The sequence below is a fragment of the Schistocerca serialis genome, chromosome 1 (assembly GCF_023864345.2).
Source record: "Schistocerca serialis cubense isolate TAMUIC-IGC-003099 chromosome 1, iqSchSeri2.2, whole genome shotgun sequence".
Classification (NCBI taxonomy): domain Eukaryota; kingdom Metazoa; phylum Arthropoda; class Insecta; order Orthoptera; family Acrididae; genus Schistocerca; species Schistocerca serialis.
In genome coordinates, this window is record NC_064638.1 from 765,607,034 (window position 1) to 765,616,756 (window position 9,723).

Here is a 9,723-nt window from a genome sequence, read left to right on the forward strand (position 1 = left end):
GTCGTCCGCAAATCCTATCTGATGCGGATTCCATACCGCACAGCCGTACTCCAGAAGAGGACGGACAAGCGTAGCGTAAGCAGTCTCTTTAGTAAACCTGTTACGTTTTCTAAGTGTTCTGCCAATGAATCGCTGTCTTTGGGTTGCTTTTCCCACTATATTATCTATGTGATCGTTCCAATTTAATTTATTCATAGTTGTAATTCCTAATTATTTAGTTGGGTTTACAACAAGAATTGCAAAAAAAGTGGAAGGTCCTGGTGATTGAAGATCGCCGTGGCACAGACGAAGCGATGGTGGAAAAACTGAAAATCAGTCGTGGATCACTTTTCAGCACTTTCCACTACATGGTGAACATGGGTAACGTCGCCGCCCGCATCAGCGTTTCGCGACCCCTCACACCCATCCATAAAACGCACACCAGCGAGAGTGTTGCAGCTATGCAGACCACCCCAGATTTATTTACCTGCCTGATCATCATGGACGTATGCTGGGATTCTCACTGTGACCCCGAGACAAATGAGCAACTCAAGCAGTGGAAACAAATGGAAAAGGTTTTTATGGAGTACTGCGGTGTGATACAACCAGATTTTACTCCGTATTCCCCTGGCCACCAAACTCCGCGGATTTAAACCCAACTGAGAATCTGTGGGACCACATCTACCGAGCTGTTCGCGACATGGATCCTCTACCGACAAACCTAGCGCAGCTGGCTACAACCCTGGAGTCGGCATGGCTCCACGTCCATGTCGGTTTCTTCCAGAACCTCACTGGTTCTATTCCGGCACCTTTCGCAGCAGTCAGCATTGCAGAAGGGATTATTTAAGTTTTTGACAGACGATCACATTAATGTGACTGGACAGTGTAATAGGTTGCCTGTTCATAGTGCTTAATTTCTAAAATTTCAGGTGCCCAGACCCACCTATTCAACTATACAACTGTTCCTCCCCCCCCCCCCACCACCACCACCCTCACACCACCGCAGCCATACAAATACCCCCCCCCCCTCCCCCAGCCCTAAAAATCACAACCTTGAGGCTACTAACAGTCGTAAACAAAATGCGATGTGTACCAATTACAACTTCGGAACGAAGCTCAACATACGACGGCTATTCGGAAAGTAAGGTCCGATCGGTCGCGAAATGGAAACCACAGTGAAAATTAAAAATGTTTTACTTGCAACAGTTATCTACATGATGCAACAACTTTTCTACATAGACTACGCTCGGACTGAGACATTTGTCGTAGCATTGTCCCAATTTTCCAATACCCTCGTCATAGCCTATGCTTTCTGCCAATTCTCTACGCTGATCAGCGGCATGTTGTCTGTGCCAAAATGTTATCTTCGCAGAAGCGGTTCATGTGAGCAGAGATGAACATCAGAGGGAACCAAGTCCAGGCTGTGTGATGGGTGATCAAACAGTTCCCCTCGAAAACGCTGCAACAGCGTCCTCTGTGACCCTGCAGTGTGTGGCCGAGATTTGTCATGAAGAAGACAATGTGTGACACTTGCACTATGTGGGATGCATGAAATCAGGCTTCTCTCTCTTGGGTATAGTGTACACACACACACAGATACCGTACCTCGCTCCACGCCTGTGCCCATCCTATCATGGTGATCAGCCACTGTCACGTTCATTGGAGCTTGGGCAGCGGAAAACTACAGTTACGCTGCGATTTAATACACGTGTACTATTTGAAAGCTTCATTGCCGATTTGTTCCAGTGAGTTCAACAGAAATTCCCTGGGAGGTGAAGGAACGCCATACTGGCGAGTTCCGGCCGAAAATTAAGTGTTGCCCATTACTAGTGGGGTAACCCAAAGGGGACCAGTTATGTGACAAGCGAAAAAAGCGAGGAAGAACGAAAGAAAAGAGGAAGAGCGAAGGCCGACTTTAAGGGGGAGAGGAAGAGGTCCAAAAGAAGGTGATTAAGAAGAGGGAAACGGTTGGACGGCACTGATAATGGATAGGGGCTGGGAACGTATGAAAGGAATTCATGAGGAGATACAGAGTGGATTCAGTTAAGCAACAGATTTACAACATTTATCTGTCCCTGGTAAGCACATGCTGCTTTTTTTGTTTTTAGCTGCTAATATGGAGCTACTCTTGTTATGACAAGTGAACGAACGCAAGAAAAAGTGTAAAGAACATGTTTTACATTTGTTGTTTTGCTTTCTGAGGCTTTGCAATTCACGGCAATGAAACAATGAAAAATAAATCGCGATATGGTTGCAAGAATACGACTCTGGTTTTTTTTTTCTATACGTGTTGTAAAAATTTACGTATGTTTGTATGTATGTGTGTTCCACATCTCCTGCTAAACCACTGAGCCAATTTAAACTAAACTTGGTACACATATCACGTACTGTTTGGAAAGAATCGCTGGGGGGGGGGGGGGGGGGGGGTAAAATTCATCAACCTATCAAGGGGGTTGGAGTGGGATGAAAAAGCATTGTAGCCCACGACCCGCAAATATCCATAATTTATTCATCCAGTATTTGAGAATTAGCGCACTTTATGTCTTGCAACAAACTTTACATCTAATTTCAAACATTTATGAAACCTTTTCTCACTGACAGCACTCACAAAATGACGAAATGAAAATAGTTTTTCCCTTACAACATTTTTGCTGCTCGTGCGATAGAAGTGCCGCGTGAAGCGTAACGTTTTATTTTCTTACCTCTTTTCTACTAATTCTGTTTGCAAAAAATCTTACAGACAATGTTTACATATACCACTGAATGTACCAGCAGTGTAATTCTGCGACACATAGTTCAGGAGATACGATGTCATAAACATTGAGCTGCATGAAACAGAAAATGCAGGGTGATATTCGACAGAGACGAAGGTGAAATATGTGTACATACATGTGTGAAACAAATTAAATATATATGAAATACACACATCAAAAAAAATTTTGCATCACCCTGGTTCCCAGAACTCCTGAAGATAGACGTTGACTGTGGATATCGTATCACAAATACACACCCTCTGACTGTTCAGAGATGTCACTAAACCCGCACAAAGATGTAAACAACCATGCATGAGCAGCGCCTATTAGACGGAGGGAGTCCGACAGCCGATCAGTTCCAGTCATTCCACCAGGAGGAGATACACGGCTCGTGTTGTCTGTAGTTCAACCATACCTAGACGGTCGATACCACGGTTCGATCGCGGCCTCATTGTTACTTTGTGCCCGGAAAGACTCTCAACATGGGAAGTGTCCAGGCGTCTCGCAGTGAACCAAAGCGATGTTGTTTGGACATGGAGGAGATACAGAAAGACAGGAACTGTCGATGACATGCCTCGCTCAGGCCGCCCAAGGGCTACTATTGCAGTGGATCACCGCTAACTACGGATTATGGCTCGGAGGAACCCTGACAGCAACGCCACCATCTTGAATAATGTTTTTCGTGCAGCCACAGGACGTCGTTTTAAGACTCAAAATGTTCGCAATAGGCTGCATGATGCGCAACTTCACTCCCGAAGCCTATCATTGCAACCACGACACCATGCAGCGTGGTACAGATGGGCCCCAACAACATGCCGAATGGACCGCTCAGGATTGGCATCATGTTCTCTTCGCCGTTTAGTGTCGCATATGCCTTCAACCAGACAATCGTCGGAGACGTGTTTGGAGGGACCATGGTCAGGCTGAACGCCTTAGACACACTGTCCAGCGAGTGCAGCAAGGAGGAGGTTCCCTGATGTTTTGGGGTGGCATTACGTGGGGCCGACGTACGCCGCTGGTGCTCATGGAAGGCGCCATAACGGCTGTACAATAGGTGAATGCCATGCTACGACCGATAGTGCAACCATACCGGCAGCATATGGGCGAGGCATTCGTCTTCACGGACGACAATTCGCGCCCCCATCGTGCACGTCTTGTGAATGTCTTCCTTCAGGATAACAACATCGCTCGACCAGAGTGGTCAGCATGTTCTCCAGACAAACACTATCGAACATGCCTGGGATAGAATGAAAAGGGCTGTTTATGGATGACGTAACCCACTAACCACTCTGAGGGATATACGCCGAATCGCCGTTGAGGAGTAGGACAATCTGGATCAACAGTGCGTTGATGAACTTGTGGATAGTACACCACGACCAATACAGGCAGACATCATCGCAAGAGGACGTGCTACTGGGTATCAGAGGTAAAGGCGTGTACAGCAGTCTACACCACCACCTCTGAAGGTCTCGCTGTATGACGGTACAACATGCAATGTGTGGTTTTCATGAGCAATAAAAAGGGCGGAAATGATGTTTATGTTGATCTCTATCTGGTTTTCTGTACAGGTTCAGGAACTCTCGGAACCGAGGTGATGCAAAACTTTTTTTGATGTCTGTATATACGGCATGTGTTTACGCAGGCAGAGCTGTGGAAGAAAAGAACTCCTCCTAAGGACCTGTATCGAATTCAACCAAATTTTGTACACATATAAGTGTGTAGAAAGAAATACTTAGGTGGTAAGAACCAGCAACTTCCCATTGAGGTGAGTGTGATAACCTGGAGAGGGAAGATGTGTGGAAGAGATCCACTGACCCTGAGGGCGAAGGATTACATGGGCACCGATATGATGTAGTAGGAAGTGAACAGAGGGAGGATGAGGAGGAGATGGACAGAGAGAGAGGGCAGTAGCAGATAGACAGAGAGAGGGGCGGAGGAGTTAAGACGGACAGTAGGGTAGAGAAAGTGGACAGAGAGGGAGAGGGAAGGAGATAGACAGAGAGAGAGGAAAAGAGGAGAAGGACTAATATAAATGGAATAAACACATGCCTGGGCAACGCTGCGTTACACAGCTAGTTGTATCACATAAAAACTATTTATGTACCTTTTACTTTACTGTAAAGTTACAATTGATCTCAGTAAATGAATGAGGATCAAACAAATAATGGAGAGTAGTCGGCAGAGGAAGGCGGGAAGTTTCGTAAGTTTGCTGTGGGCGCCAGCTATCCTAGTTAGGCCTCTGCTCGTTACTGAACGTTTTCTTCGATTGTTTACTGCATGTTCTTCAGAGTTCGAATCGCTTGTCGTTAATGGCCGTATGATTTCAGTCGAAATCACAAAATAATCTTAATAATTTACTGATGATTTCTGGGTTCCCAGTTTGTTTTTGGATGTCGCACGAAATACACCCTAACTCTTTTCATTAAAGCAGAAACATATTCTTTATGGGTTGCACTGGCAACCTGACTTCCTAAATTATTGCCATGTCGATAGAATCGCAGAATTTGCACTCTGTATCTAAACCAAGGATGCACTTGCACTGTCACCACTTAGTAAACTGTCGTCGCGCTTTCACCTGTTTAGACGAAATCCTCAAATTTTGGATGTTCTTCATAGATGTGATGGAAAAGATGAGTGCAATATACATCTCTAGATTTGTAGAGTTTCACCATCTGACGTTTCTTTTTTAGCCCTCTACCCGAATGTGATGGAAAAGATGATTGCAATATATATCTCTAGAGCTGTAGAGTTTTCACATCTGACGTTTCTTTATTAGTCCTCTAACCGAATGTTGCTTCGAACACCGCAGTGGTCCTACTAGAGTACGTCCTTGCCTTTGAAATGACTTCCCAAGCGTGAGCTACACTTTAATTAGGACTCTAAACTACGGTGCTACTAGGCATATTTCATATTAACTATCATTGTGAAGGAGGGATAAGTAGCAAACAATATCTCAGGAGCACCTGAGGATTTAACTACATACCTTTAGCCTTCGTGCCACACACGACTAACTAGAAACTTAGTCTATGCGTTGAGCTTGATCCATTTTTTTTAACAAACTCAGATATTGTATTTCATGGTTACTGCCGCACTTACTCTCTATTACCGTTCCGAGTTCACCGACGGGTTTATTGATCGTTATCAGTGTGAGCAATGAACGACATAAGTTGTTGGCTTGATTCATTGTAATCATAAGGGTCGGTCATACACCGTCGCTTTAAAGTCCATGGATTTAGCAGAGAACCAGACGTTAAACCGCGTAGTCCAGGCTGCCGTAACCTAGTTCCCCAATAGTAAGCAAACATTTGATTTTTATACTGACTAGACATAGAGAAACCCGAAGGCTTTATTGAACGAAAGTGTCGTACTTCAACGCTGAATGGACGTTGTACAGCCTCGTAAGTAAAATGGAGACGTCTGCAGTATATCGTTTCTCTTCTGTTGAGAAATCTTGAAATCTGTACCCCCATCTCAGCACACTGCAGTTTTACGCCTTCCGGTAACTCATACATGTCTCACATAAGATAATTTTTTAGTAAGATGGGACTCCACGTCATTGGCATACTGAAGAGACGGAAATAGCCACCGTAGTACAACAACCGAGTTAGAGAACTGCTACGGAAGCAAAGGGAACTTCACAGCAAACATAAATACAGCCAAACTTGCAGACAAACAAAAATTACACGAAGCGAAATGTAGTGTGTGGAGGGCTATGCGAGAGGCGTTCAATCAATTCGAAAGTAAAGTTCTATATACTGACTGGCAGAAAATCCTAATAAATTTTGGTTTTATGTCAAACCGATAGGTGGATCAAAACAAAATGTCCAGACACTCTGTGACCAAAATGGTATTGAAACAGAGGATGACAGACTAAAAGCCGAAATACTAAATGTCTTTTTCCAAAGCTGTTTCACAGAGGAAGACTGCACTGTAGTTCCTTCTCTAGATTGTCGCACAAATGACAAAATTGTAGATACCGAATTAGCTGACAGAGGGATAGAAAAACAATTAAAATCGCTCAAAAGAGGAAAGTCCGCTGTACCTGATGGAATACCAGTTCGATTTTACACAGAGTACGCGAAGGAACTTGCCCCCCTTCTTGCAGCGGTGTACCGTAAGTCTCTAGAAGAGCATAGCGTTCCAAAAGATTGGAAAAGGGCACAGTTCACCCCCGTTGTCAAGAAGAGACGTCGAACAGATGTGCAGAACTATAGACCTATATCTCTAACGTCGATGAGTACTAGAATTTTGGAACACGTATTATGTTCGAGTATAACGACTTTTCTGGAGACTAGAAATCTACTCTGTAGGAATCAGCATGGGTTTCGAAAAAGACGATCGTGCAAAACCCAGCTCGCGCTAATCGTCCACGAGACTCAGAGGGCCATATACACGGGTTCCCAGGTGGATGCCGTGTTTCTTGGCTACCGCAAGGCGTTTGATACAGTTCCCCACAATCGTTTAATGAACAAAGTAAGAGCATATGGACTATCAGACCAATTGTGTGATTGGATTGAAGAGTTCCTAGATAACAGAACGCAGCATGTCTTTCTCAATGGAGAGAAGTCTTCCGAAGAAAGAGTGATGTCAGGTGTGCCGCAGGGGAGTGTCATAGGACCGTTGCTATTCACAATATATATAAATGACCTTATGATAACATCGGAAGTTCACTGAGGCTTTTTGCGGATGATGCTGTAGTATATCGAGAGGTTATAACAATGGAAAATTGTGCTGAAATGCAGTTGGATCTGCAAAGAATTGACGCATAGTGCAGGGAATGGCAATTGAATCTCAATGTAGACAAGTGTAATGTGCTGCGAATACATAGAAAGTAAGATCCTTTATCATTTAGCTACAATATAGCAGGTCAGCAACTGGAAGCAGTTAATTCCATAAATTATCTGGGAGTAGGCATTAGGAGTGATTTAAAATGGAATGACCATATAAAATTAATCGTCGGTGAAGCAGATGCCAGACTGCGATTCATTGGAAGAATCCTAAGGAAATGCACTCCGAAAACAAAGGAAGTAGGTTACAGAACACTTGTTCGCCCACTGCTTGAATACTGCTCACCGGTGTGGGATCCGTACCAGAGAAGGTTGATAGAAGAGAGAGAGAGAGAAGATCAAACGGAGAGCAGCGCGCTTCGTTACAGGATCATTTAGTAATCGCGAAAGCGATACGGAGATAATAGATAAACTCCAGTGGAAGACTCTGCAAGAGAGAAGCTCAGTAGCTCGGTACGGGCTTTTGTTGAAGTTTCGAGAACATACCTTCAGCAAGGAATCAAGCAGTATATTGCTCCCTGCTACGTATATCTCACGAAGACACCATGAGGATAAAATCAGAGAGATTACAGCCCACACAGAGTCATACCGACAATCCTTTCCACGAACAATACGAGACTGGAGGTAGAGGTACTCAAGGTACCCTCCGCCACACACCGTCAGGTGGCTTGCGGAGTATGGATATAGACGTAGATGTAGAAGAGCGTTGTTTCTTGAATGACTAACTTCCACAGCACCGGACTGATCGATCTGGTCGATGTGTTAGCTGTCATGAGATCACCCTTTAGGTCTCGGTATTTAAAATTTCAGTCTCTCTCTCTCTCTCTGAAATCCTCCCCTCTCTCACACACACACACTTCTTTGAGGGCTCATCAAAATTTTATGCTCCACCTTGAGTAGCTATAGTGGATGAGCTTTGATCCTGTATTACTTCAGCAATCATGACTTCCGATGGGGACATTCCGCAATGTTACGCAGAGATGAAGAAGCTTCTGTAGCATGTGCTAGCGCGGAGGGCGGCATCAAACCATACCTCGGATTGATGACCACAACAATAACGACATAAATTTGCTATTTTATGCAATACACATATTAAGAAAACATCGTTCCGGTGGTGTCATATACGACCCCAATCACGATAACACCCCTAAACACTTTGTGAATTTACCTACAAACGATTCCAAAACTCTTTTTTAATGTACGTACTTACCCTCGTCAGGTGGCAACTTGTACTGAGAGCGCCTCACCACAAACAGATTTATATACGGTCGTAAGAGCGTCGCTGTTTACAGCAGAGACTACAACGTCCGTTGCGCAACACGATGCAGAGCGCTGCCAGTATGGAGACGCGATAACGCATTTATCTTGATAAGGTGCACGCACTGCGGGAGCAGTTAGCACAGCCTTTACCAGAAGGCATCCACAGTGTTTCATGTCACTGACTGCTTCAATCAACAGAATTTTAAGAGAATATTAAAATATAATGTGCTTTACCGTCCAGGTAGCTTAAGTCACACAACAATAAAAAAATTTAAAAAATAATTATTATTGTCTCCACATATGCAGGCTGCTGATACCAAAACTGTCTGTTCAGTTAGCGAACTCTCGTTCGAGCTGCTAATAACAACCCCATTAAGTCCACAACCATTTTCCGCCTTTTCAGTTGACCCGTTTTCCAAGCGGGTCAAATGGTCATTTGACGTTGTTTCTCTACAGCACAAGTTTCAGACCCACTTGCAAATGCCTGATGCAAAGCCCTAAACGGGTGGGGGATTATTAAGTCCTCATTAGCAACGCAAGAGGCTTTTCCTTAATTAATAAAAAATATGCCTAGTTATTCGTGTTGTATGTCACAGCAGTAATTCCCACATCTTCTTTTCTTTCTTTTTTTTCCTTTTTTTGCTGTCTAACGTTGCTAAAATTACAAAGATACTTAGACTACAACGGTAATTGTGCTGAATGGCATTTCATCTATCTTACTCTATGTATAACAAAAGCAATTACAACAAATAATTTGGTCCCTCGGGAACCAGTGTCCAGTAACCCGTTTCCAAAGTATAATGAGCTTTTCTAATAGAAAGTAACGTACAGACCTGAAGTACCTCGTAACCAGTGTATCCGATAGTGAAGAAAATGAAAAATATTAAGATCTGGCCGAATGAGTTTCCTCTTCTCAAAACATCACCGTGCACATTGAAATGCAA

General features: G+C 43.9%; 1 protein-coding gene across 2 annotated transcripts in view; it reads right to left on the bottom strand.

The window, feature by feature from the left end:
- LOC126458167 (Parkinson disease protein 7 homolog) overlaps window positions 1-8,804 on the bottom strand; it is a 46,415-nt gene extending 37,611 nt beyond the window's left edge. Inside the window, exon 1 of one of the 2 annotated variants that reach the window (XM_050095038.1) lies at window positions 8,730-8,804. The gene's annotated coding sequence lies outside the window, so the exon portion shown is untranslated. The remainder of the gene's footprint in view (window positions 1-8,729) is intronic. The other variant, XM_050095046.1, reaches the window with a different exon arrangement.
- Window positions 8,805-9,723: the final 919 nt, after the last annotated feature.